At 34.5% G+C, this 10,424-nt stretch overlaps 1 non-coding gene across 1 annotated transcript; it reads right to left on the bottom strand.

Moving 5' to 3' along the window:
* Nucleotides 1-2,051: 2,051 nt before the first annotated feature.
* On the bottom strand, nt 2,052-2,158 carry LOC114891422. Its single transcript, XR_003792522.1, has one exon. It is a non-coding gene; the product is annotated as a U6 spliceosomal RNA (small nuclear RNA).
* Between the last annotated feature and the right edge of the window lie 8,266 nt (nt 2,159-10,424).

The raw sequence follows: 10,424 nt of genomic DNA, 5'->3' as shown, positions 1-10,424 counted from the left end.
GAGAGTTTCTTGTTCTTGACACCAAATACATGGTATCTTTTCCAACACCACTTATTTAATTTTCCAGACACTGACTGTGTGTTCAACAATTGAGATCAATTCTGACACTACCTACCTGGAGTTAGCATCAGATCTCACAAGCTAAGGAGCTCAGTCCCACAAGACAGCTCCAGTTCCAGATGCCAGTCACAAGTCTCAGGCCATTCATACTTCTAACCCGCCAACTGTAAATCAGGTTCAACCTCTTCAGGTTCACAGAACACAGGAAAACACTTTACTTACCTTTTCCAGTCTGTTATTAAGGCTAAACCTCAGAAATGCCAAAGTGACAGTGATGCAGAGGGCAAAGTAGGGGAAGAGGGATCATGGAGCTTCTGTGCCCTCTCCAGGTGTGCCATTCTCTCAGCCCCTCCATGTGCTCATGAACCTGGAAGATTTCAAACCCCAACATTTAGATATTTTATGGAGATTTCATTGGCTATCGGTGATTGACTCAATCTCTAGTTTCTTCTCCCCAAGCTTCCAATCAAGGCATGATCTTTCTGGCAACCAGCCCCCATCCTGAAGCTATCTAGGGTCCCATTCACCAAGAGTTGCCTCTTATAACAAAAGGCCTTTATCATCCTTATCACTTAGGAAATTCCAAGCTTTTTAGGAACTTGGTTTTAGGAGACAGGAAGGGGACAAACATCAAATATCTTTATCTAATACTACAGCTACATACCAAACCATCAAAATAGCTTATCACAAACAAAGTGAAACACTGAGCCACCAATAAGTGTACTTACACACACACACACACACACACACACACACACACGCACACACACAACATACTGTTATAGCTCCTGACCAAGTATTCACAATTGTGTATTTCTTCTCCTCTGCTTTGTCTTGACCAAACTTTATTCAGGCTTCTCTTTCCCCACAGTTCCCTGAACTTTAGCTTGTCCCCATCCCTGAATCAAAGGCTAAGGTACAGAATATGCACTCCCCCCCAATCCCCAAATCAGCAGGCCCAGCAGACACATTTCCTGTCAGACCTTTCAACAAAAAAAAAATTGCACACCGTGGCCCTAGATAGTTAAGGTGCATATCAAAAGGATGATTTCAATGAGCCCAGTCAGACTCTTGCATCTTCCCATACGTAGAAGAGCACTAAATTCATTAACTTGAGATGTCTAGTTTTCTTTAACAGTAATCTTTTGATTAAAAAGATTTTAAAAACTACCTGTTTTTGTTTTGTTTTGTTTTCTTTGAGTGTGCAGAAACTACATATTCTGGCTCTTCCCTTACCTCTTTGGAACAGTCGCTCAGAGCTATCTGAGAGGCTGTATCCCAGGCTTAAGTCCTCAGTATGTCCACCAAATTAAACATAATTCTCAGTTTTTAGTTTGTGCATTTTTTTCAGTCAACAGATTGCATCTATTATACTATTTACACACTCCTTGTTTGTCCAACTTACTCTTAAAAGTTTCTGCTAAGCTCTGCTTGCATCTCTCTATAAAAGAAAAGCCTTTTTGTGTTTGATTTTGAGGCACTTGCAGATTTCTGAGCTCCAAGGTTTCCCCCTATTGTATTAGTCTTTTAGAATAAGGTCTCTCCTTATCTACTCCTGGACTTGTTTTTATTTGAAGCAAAGTGTTAATAATACTACAGTTACATCAGTTGTCAATATCAGCATCAAGTTTACCTAGACAAAAAGAAAAGAAGAAGTAAACAATTCTGTTATGAACTTGAGCAATGCAAAGCAGGTAATCTGGATAATTTTATGAATTTATAAAAGTGCTTTTTTAAAGTTGCTTTTTATAAACTAAGTTACAAAGGGAAAGAAAGGTAAAAACACATCATTTAAAAATTAACATTTGGCTGCATACCAAGGAAAATTTTCTTAAAATTATAAGTTACTTCATTTTTGTGAGCTCTTAAGTAAAATTATATTATTTTTATTTCATTTGTATCTCATTTGTTTAAACCTAACTAGGCATCATGCAGCTCAATCTTTAAAAATGAAAAAACAAAACTCAGCTACTTTAATTTTCATTAGAGAATAAAAATACGAACGCTTCACAAATTTGTCTGTCATCTTTGATCAGGGTCCATGCTAGTCTAGGTGTTTTCATTCCAATTTTACAATATGTACTCCCAAAACAAGCACCTGATCTTTTTTTTTTAATAGGAGGCTGTCTGGAATCAATATACCCCATGTTTCAAGGGCTATGTATATGAGAGGGATATAGATCAAGGAGGGCTAGAGATTCTCCTCTTAAAAATAATAATTCTAAGCATTACCCCCATACAGCCATCATATTACAAAAAAGATTATTACTCATTTCATAAAAGATGAGATTTTGCCACTGAAGGTTTGTGTGGTGAAACAATATGGTGGAAGAGGATATTGACACTTTAGATGGATTTTAGTTGTGTAAATAGATTTAGCTACTTCATATGAGGTAATAGTTCTTTGCTAACTAAGTTAATATTAGGAAGTTGATTATTTAAAAATTAAATATGTCAACGAAACAAATATATTTTCTGATAATAAGTGTTTATTGAAGGAAAACAGGAAATTTTAGACAAAACTTAAAAATACAAAGGCAATAAAAACTGTTACTGTTTTCTATTGTTTTGCTTTTATTAGTTTTTTGTTTAAAATAATTTTGTCCAAGCAAAAATGTTCCACTAGATGAGAACTCTATATTGTCACTTTCCGACTTAGTAAAATCATTGTGTATTATTTGTATCAAACCAATGATTTCATAATACCAGAAAAACTTGAATGCTCATTGCTGATGAACAAATGATTATAAAAACATTATATTCATTCATGTGTCTTTGATTCCACTGCACAGCTAAATAGGAAGCATAAACAATGAACAGAAAAGAAAGTTTTATAAACTTTACAAATGATCAGTTAATAAATTCAAGCATAAAACAAATATACCAAAAATCAACCTAATTACATAAATATTTCTCATATGGAAAGGCCAGTAATTTTCTCACTTTTTCTAAATGGACTTTATGTCATGTGGAACTTTTCCAGCTCGTTTACATTCATGACCTCACCACTGCCAGTAATTCACATATTATTGCTAAATCAAATATTTATTTTATTTTAAAATTATAACCAGAAATAATTTAAGGAATAATATTTGTCTTGTGTTTTCTTTTCTTATTTTTCAAAACAACACTAGACATGTGAAAGACCACTGAAGCTTCTTAAATGAAAGTTAAATATGAAGTTAAACTCTCCAAAAATGTATTAGTGAGTCTGTGAAACGTTTATAGAAATCACACGCCTTGGTTTGACCTTCATTCTAAATTTCTAACTTAGTTTAACAATAGGAACGACTCTTCTGCATGTGAAGTTATACTGTTATAAACCACCCGTATTTCTATAAATTGTAAAATATGTAAAGATATATGCACACTTATTATCATTGCAGCATTATTTACAATAGCCAAGATATGGAAGCAAACCAAGTGTCTGTTGATGTGCTTTTATGTATTTCTAGTTGTCTGCAGTAAACATGTATTCCTTATAAAATTAGAAAGAAAATGATAAATGTCATTGAAAGTGAAATATATATATATATAAAGAAGTTAGGAGCCTATGAAAAGCCCCAAGAGAGACCCCTGGTGAATGAGGCAGGAAGTCTCCCAACTTCACTGCACATTCTCTGACAGTGAGAAGGATACTGACTATTTTTAAGAGCTTGAGGATGTAACTTTAATAATTCTACTAATTACACCCACCAGTACAATTTATAAGCACCTTCTGTATACCAGATGAGTACTCATATTGACTCTAATTCACTAAATGAACCTGCGAATTAGGTGACATTCTTCTTCTTTTTCTTCTTATTACTGAATGTTATAGATAAGAGAAATAGAAACGGACTCAAATTGATCTTTTTACAATTTAACTTTGATTGGAGAAAAAATACAGATAGTCAAGTAATAATGGAAAAAACAAAGGCTTTCAAACAGACAAACATGGGGTCAAATTCTATAACTATACGGCTTTCAGTATTCATTCCAAAATATTTATATACGATAAGATGCAAATTGAAATGTGCTAAGATAACTAAGTATTTCCAGATTTGGTGATATGTCTCTAAAGTTTAGTCTGAAGTAGTATTCATGTAAATGAATCTTCAAAAAATACGTAAAGTGAAGGAATTTGCTTGTAGATGTAGATATATTACACTGTCACTTTTAAACTAAATTAAATGGTGCCTATTTTGTTCAGTTAATTCACTGGGTTATGTGGATCCATCAGTTATCCCCAGTTAATTCAAGGAGTCCTACAGAAAGGTACCATCTACCCTTCACTTTGCAGAGAAAACTTGAGCTTAAGCTGCCTCTCACATTAGGAGATAGTAAACATGTATAAATAAAAGATAAAAGTTTTTTCATTTGACCTAAATTCTGGACTCAACAGTGTTCTCTCATAATGCCATAATGTCAGGATTAGCAATGAACTTGGTTTAACTAGGAGTTGTTTTCAAGTGTAAGTTAGACCCATAGTACTCAAAAGATAGTCCATCAAGAACATCAGCAACAGCTGGAACAGTATTAAAGACTCAAAATTTCACATTAAAACTTATTAAAATTACTCCTCCCAAAATTACAGACTTGGAATTCACATTTTAACAAGATCCTCATGTCATTCATATACACATTGAAATTTGAGAAGCACCAGATTATGTGACCCTCATAGGGATGCTTTTAATGGAATCCTCTTATCAAATGTGTAATTTGAAAAGAAAGTGCTTTAAAGTCTTTCCCAGTCCTAAACTCAATGGGATTCTCTGAAAAGATAAAGGAAACAAGTCTTAAAGTTCCACCTCTCTTATCTGAGGGAAAAAATTGTGTAACTCATTTGTTTTTCTTTATTGCTATTTTGTCTAAAAATATCAAGTTAAAAAATATAAAAGGAATTTTTCATTTTCTGTCATTTCCAAAGTGTAAATCAAATCTTGGGGACAGGCAACAAAAACCACTTAAATAACAGACAATCAGTTTAGTCAGATACACTTTGCCTTTAATATCAAAAATATAAATCAACCAACTCTAACATGCAGTGAATTTCAAAATCAATGAATTTTTGTCAACATTGGTTCACAGTGAACCCTCTTATACCTCTTCCTGTTTCTCCATTACCTATGCTATTATCCTGCTTCAAACCACAATCATTTATCACCTGAATTTCCACAATACTGTACTTCGTAACTAGTTTCTGAATTTTCACATTTGTTCCCTGGGATCCATTGTGGCTATTGTAGCCATCGTAAAATTTTTGAAGTAGAGAACAGATTGTTATCACTTTGCTTAAAACCTTTCCAGTGTTTTCATTTTTAGGAAGAAGTTCAAACTTTTTAATAACCTACAGTGATTATCCCTAGTGATCATAACCCTGTTCTACTTTCGCCTCCTTTCTGCATCCATCTCCTTGTGTTCCACACGCCACCCTCCAAGCATATTGAATTCTTGTCACTTTCCCAAGTATCTTCTCAGCTTTGGTTTTGAGTATTTAACACTTTCCTTTCCTCAGTCTATATATAGCACATAGTTTCATTGCTTCTCATCCTAAGTGCCACTTCAACTGGGGAGCCAGCCCATCCTAATATCACCAAAATACCTTTTCTGTGGATTCCCATAGTGCCCTGTACTTCTCTAACTTTGTACATATTATATTAAATAACTCAATTACTTACAGCAGTTTTTAAAGTATTATTTTAAACTTCTTACAGCAAACTACCTCTAAGAAATAAAACTGACATTTTTTGCTAAAAACTCATTTGATATAGGTGATTATATAAGGCAAAAAATAGAAATCAGCTAAACTACATTGATAGGAAATGAACAGGAACTTGGAGGCTGGATTAAACACCAAAAGAGGGCAAAATATAAAAATGAAAATAGCCTAAGAATCATTGTCTGGAGCTAGACTTGATGTAGAAATTTTCAAGGTGATCAAAATAATTGATATAGAACAATTCTTAATAAAGAATAAAGTTCTTGCTAAGTAATAATAAAACAATTTAAATATTCACTTGTAAGTTTTGTGGAGCAAAAGACTTTTTTTGTTTCAAAACTTCTAATATATGCTACATCCACTGATGAGAACTGTATTTTACAACTGGATTTGTGAGAGGCTAAGAGGAAACAGTTGTAAAAGTGAGATGTATAACTCAGCAGAAGGAACTTGGAAGCAGAAATGGGAACAAGAATTTCAGAAAGAATAGAACAGAGTGTTAAGACATATCTTAGGAAACACATACAAATTTCATTAAATCTCAGAAAAACAGTATAATCTTAGCTGATAATCTGATTCAGTCATAGATGTATTCCCTAATAGGTTTGTTTTCAGTCGTAATTTTAGTTGACATTTAGTACCTTTTTTTTGGATTCTGAAAACTGTACAACAAATACTGTAAAATAAATAGATAAGTAGATTCACATTTAAAGAGAATTTGATTTTTAAGAGAATGATTTATCCACAAACCTTATCATTCCTAAGACTAGTGACATCAAAATTTCCTTCCAGCTCAAAAAAAAAAAACCCTCCAAACTTTGCCTATGAAAAATGAAAATGTATTTAGAAAAGAAAAGATATCTAAGTTATTAATGGGCTTTGTTCTTGTAGTTCTGATATTATATGTGTCAGAGTTACCTAAAAGGTATAAATGACCACTAGAATTTAAGCTCCCACAGGGAAAGGATTTTGTAGCTTCCTCACTGCTATATCCTCTGCTAGGTGAATGCTAGGTAAAGTATAGTGATTTAATAAAAATTATTAAATGAATGTGTAAAGAATTAACCTTCCTAGCCCAACCAGTTGTAGATTTTTCATTAGATGATCACTAGGAGAAGTGGGAAAAAAAATTTGAGAAAACCTTCTAAAAGAACTGGGAAGGTTTCAGATAGAAGAAAAATAAAAATATAGAAATACAATAGAGAATATCCCTCCCTTTCCCTTTCTTTACATATGGATTATACCACAGTAGCTGACTTTGAAGTCTTTGAAGAAGGATAGGCACAAAGGAGATACTTAGAATGTGAGTCCTGGCACTGTTATGGGTAAAATTTTCAGTCAAAAACCAAATACATTGTGAAACCTAGATTTTTGGTGAGGATACCTTGCCTTGGGGACCTAGAGCAGTTAAATTTTAAAAATCCATTAAATGTATTTAATGTTAATGAACATTTGCAAGGTTGTGATTTTCTAGAATTCTCAATATCTATGTGTAATAAATAGAATTAATTGGGTTTTGATGTATTTAATTTTAATTAATGTTGAAAGAGTAAGGAGGAGAGTGCCAGCTATCTATATTTCGATAGGTGGGAACTAGACAAACTACATAATTTGTGGGACCAAGTACAAAATGTAAGTGCAGGCTTCTTTTTCAAAACTTATTAGGTATTTCAACGTATCAACAGCAGAGCGTGAAAGCAAGTATGGGGCCTTTCTACGTGCAGCCTGTGACAGTGGTCCTGGTTGGGAGTAATGCTGAGTGCAATGGGATATGCTAAAGTAGTGATCTATGCTTGTGTAAGTATCTTTGACACAAAGGCTATTTACATAAGAATCTAGCTGAATAATAGTTTAATATTATAATATTTTTTCTTCACATTAACTTCCTTTAATACTAAATCAACTGCATCTTTTCTCTTTGGAAATGAGAAAAATAGAGATACTTTAAACAATATTAGATGACTTATCCTCTGATTGAAGTTTCCTTGAAGACCAAAACAATGAAGCAAAGATAATTAACATTTACTAACCAATGCTGCAGCTACATAGACAAATTAATCCTAAAGTGAAATCTTCATTATCGTCATAAATTCATATGTAATTAATGAAATAATTAACAAAATGAAGTAACTTGTCAAAGGAGCACATAATCAGTAGGTGACTAATTAAGAATCAACACTCAAGATTTGTTTAATATGAGGAAAGAGAAGCTTCTGTGATTCTTTCTATAACAGATTATTCTAGGCTTCTCTCTCTTAAAATTTAATCCTTATCCATGAAGAGTTTGAAGTCAGGTATAGGAAGGAGAAAGCAAACCCCCAATTAAAAGTAAATTTGAAAATGTGTGCAATTGAGGAATACACAAATTGCCATGGAATCACAGGGATTTCTGTAAAGGTGGGTTTCCTGAGCTAGCATTCTTCTTACATTCCTCAACTTTTAAAATCAATATATTAACCTGTTTTGTCCATTTTTCCTGTGTCCTGAGTCCTCTGGACTTTATTTCATTGTCTTACCTTCCTTGAGGATGTGGATTGTGTATTAAGAGCATGAGCTCAGGAGTCAGATTGCCAGACCTCAAATCATACCTCTATCACTCAACAGATATTTTATTTTGGGAAAGTCATTTGAATTCTCTGATTTGAGTTTCCTCATTACGAAAATATGGCTAAAAAGAATACCTACTCCAAAAGTTAAGTCGATAGAAAGTGCATCATTTAAGCATCCACCAAAATAACTGGCATATAGTTCAATTAGTATTATTTTCTATTATTGCTGCAGCTTTTTATTTCTTGTTTCATACTCTCATATCCCACCCCTATTTATCTTTTACTCATCAACTGGACTTGTTTTGATAAAATATAAATATGTTCATTCTATTTATCTACTTCAGTTCTTCAGGAACTCTCATTTGCTTTCATGATGAAATCCTAAAGTTTTTGGAGAGCATACTAGGCCTTTCATTGTGAGGACCTAGGTTATATCTCTATTTTCACAACTTTCCACGAATGTACCATTTTCCAATCATTGCCTTTTCTCTCTACCTTTCAGATCCACTTGTGGTACTCCAGATTCTGGGCAGAATGAACTAACTTACATTCAGTTCTTTACATTTAACAATGCTGTCATTCTTTAAATTACCAATGCTGTCTCTCTCTATGCTGAGCCTCATACTTGCTGAATTCACACTGCTGCTTCCATTCTCTCTCCACTCAACTCCCTCCTTTCCCCTGGCAAACTCAATGCTATCTCCTCCAGTCAGCTGTCCCAATCCAACCCCTCAACTGTGCCATTTCTTCTCTGTGTGCCTCCTGTGTGAAGCCTGGACTACCCCAAGTCATAGCATAAAACCACAGTCTATTAGGATTTCCAGTTTCCTTGTCTGATGCCTCAATTCACCATGTGTTATTTAAAGTCAGAGCTAGAGCCATTTCATTATTATGTGGTAGACTGAATATATCTATTAAGTCCTTAAAATTAATTTAGTTTATGTTTAATGTGGTGAGGCGGTGTTTTCCTTGAGTCCTGAAAAGACGTACTCCTGGTAAAAACATAAAACAAAACAAAACTCAGAAGAGCCAATCAGTCAGAAGTTTAAGCCTGTGAAAATACATGGGGCACCCCCCCACCCCCCAAAATAGTGTTTCATATTCAGAAACCACAGTAGATAAGCACGAATTACTATTCTTTTATGTGCTCATTTTGCAAAATCAAGCCCTACAATTGAATTTTGGTAAGATATGTATTAAAATTATATGACTGTGTGGAGGGGGAACATGGCATATTGGGAAAATTAAGTTTGCACTGCAAATGTGCTGTACTTGATTGGAGCTCTTGACATACAATGGACTGCCTACATAACCTTGAGCTACTTGGTTTATCTGATTACTGGTTTTCTCAGTTGCACTTTGAGAGAAGTGGCATTGTAAACTCCCAGCTCTCATAATGCCCAAATTACTGTCTTTTATGGGCTGAATTGCCTCTCCCCAAAATTCATATGTTGAAGCCCTAATCCTCAATACCTCAGAATGTGACTGTATTTGGAGGTAGGTCTTCAAAGAGGTGATTAAGTTAGAATGAGGACTTTAGGGTGGACCCTAATCTAATTTGAGTAGTGTCCTTCTAAGGAACGGAAATTTGGTCACACAAAGAGATACCAGGGCTGCATGTACACAGAGAAAAGACCATGTAAAGACACAACAAGAAGATGACCATCTGCTAGCCAAGTAGAGAGGCCTCAGAAGAAATCAAATCTGCTGACACCTCTATTTTGGACGTGTAGCTGATAGAACTGTGAGGAAAATACGTTTTGGTTGTTTAAGCCCCTAGTCTGTGGTATTTTGTTATGTCAGCCTTACCAAACAAATGCACTGGGTAAAGTAATCAATGTCAAGAGTCATGGTAGGCAGCATAAGGGCCCCCTGCAATAGATGTCCATACTCTACCCTTGGAACCTCATGAATATGTTGCCTCACATGGCAAAAGAGACTTTGTAGGTGTGATTAAGGAGACGGTCCTAGTTGGCCCAATCTTACTTCAGGTATCTTTAAAATTAGAGGACCTTTCCTGGCTTTATCAGAGATGAGAGGAAAGAAGGGGAGATCTGATTCATGAGAGGGACTCAGCGTGTTGTTACTGGCTTTGAAGATGGAAGAAGACAGCT

The sequence above is a fragment of the Monodon monoceros genome, unplaced genomic scaffold (assembly GCF_005190385.1).
Source record: "Monodon monoceros isolate NGI ecotype Baffin Bay Population unplaced genomic scaffold, NGI_Narwhal_1 Super_Scaffold_11, whole genome shotgun sequence".
In the NCBI taxonomy this organism is placed as follows: domain Eukaryota; kingdom Metazoa; phylum Chordata; class Mammalia; order Artiodactyla; family Monodontidae; genus Monodon; species Monodon monoceros.
This window is presented reverse-complemented; position numbering and strand designations above follow the sequence as displayed.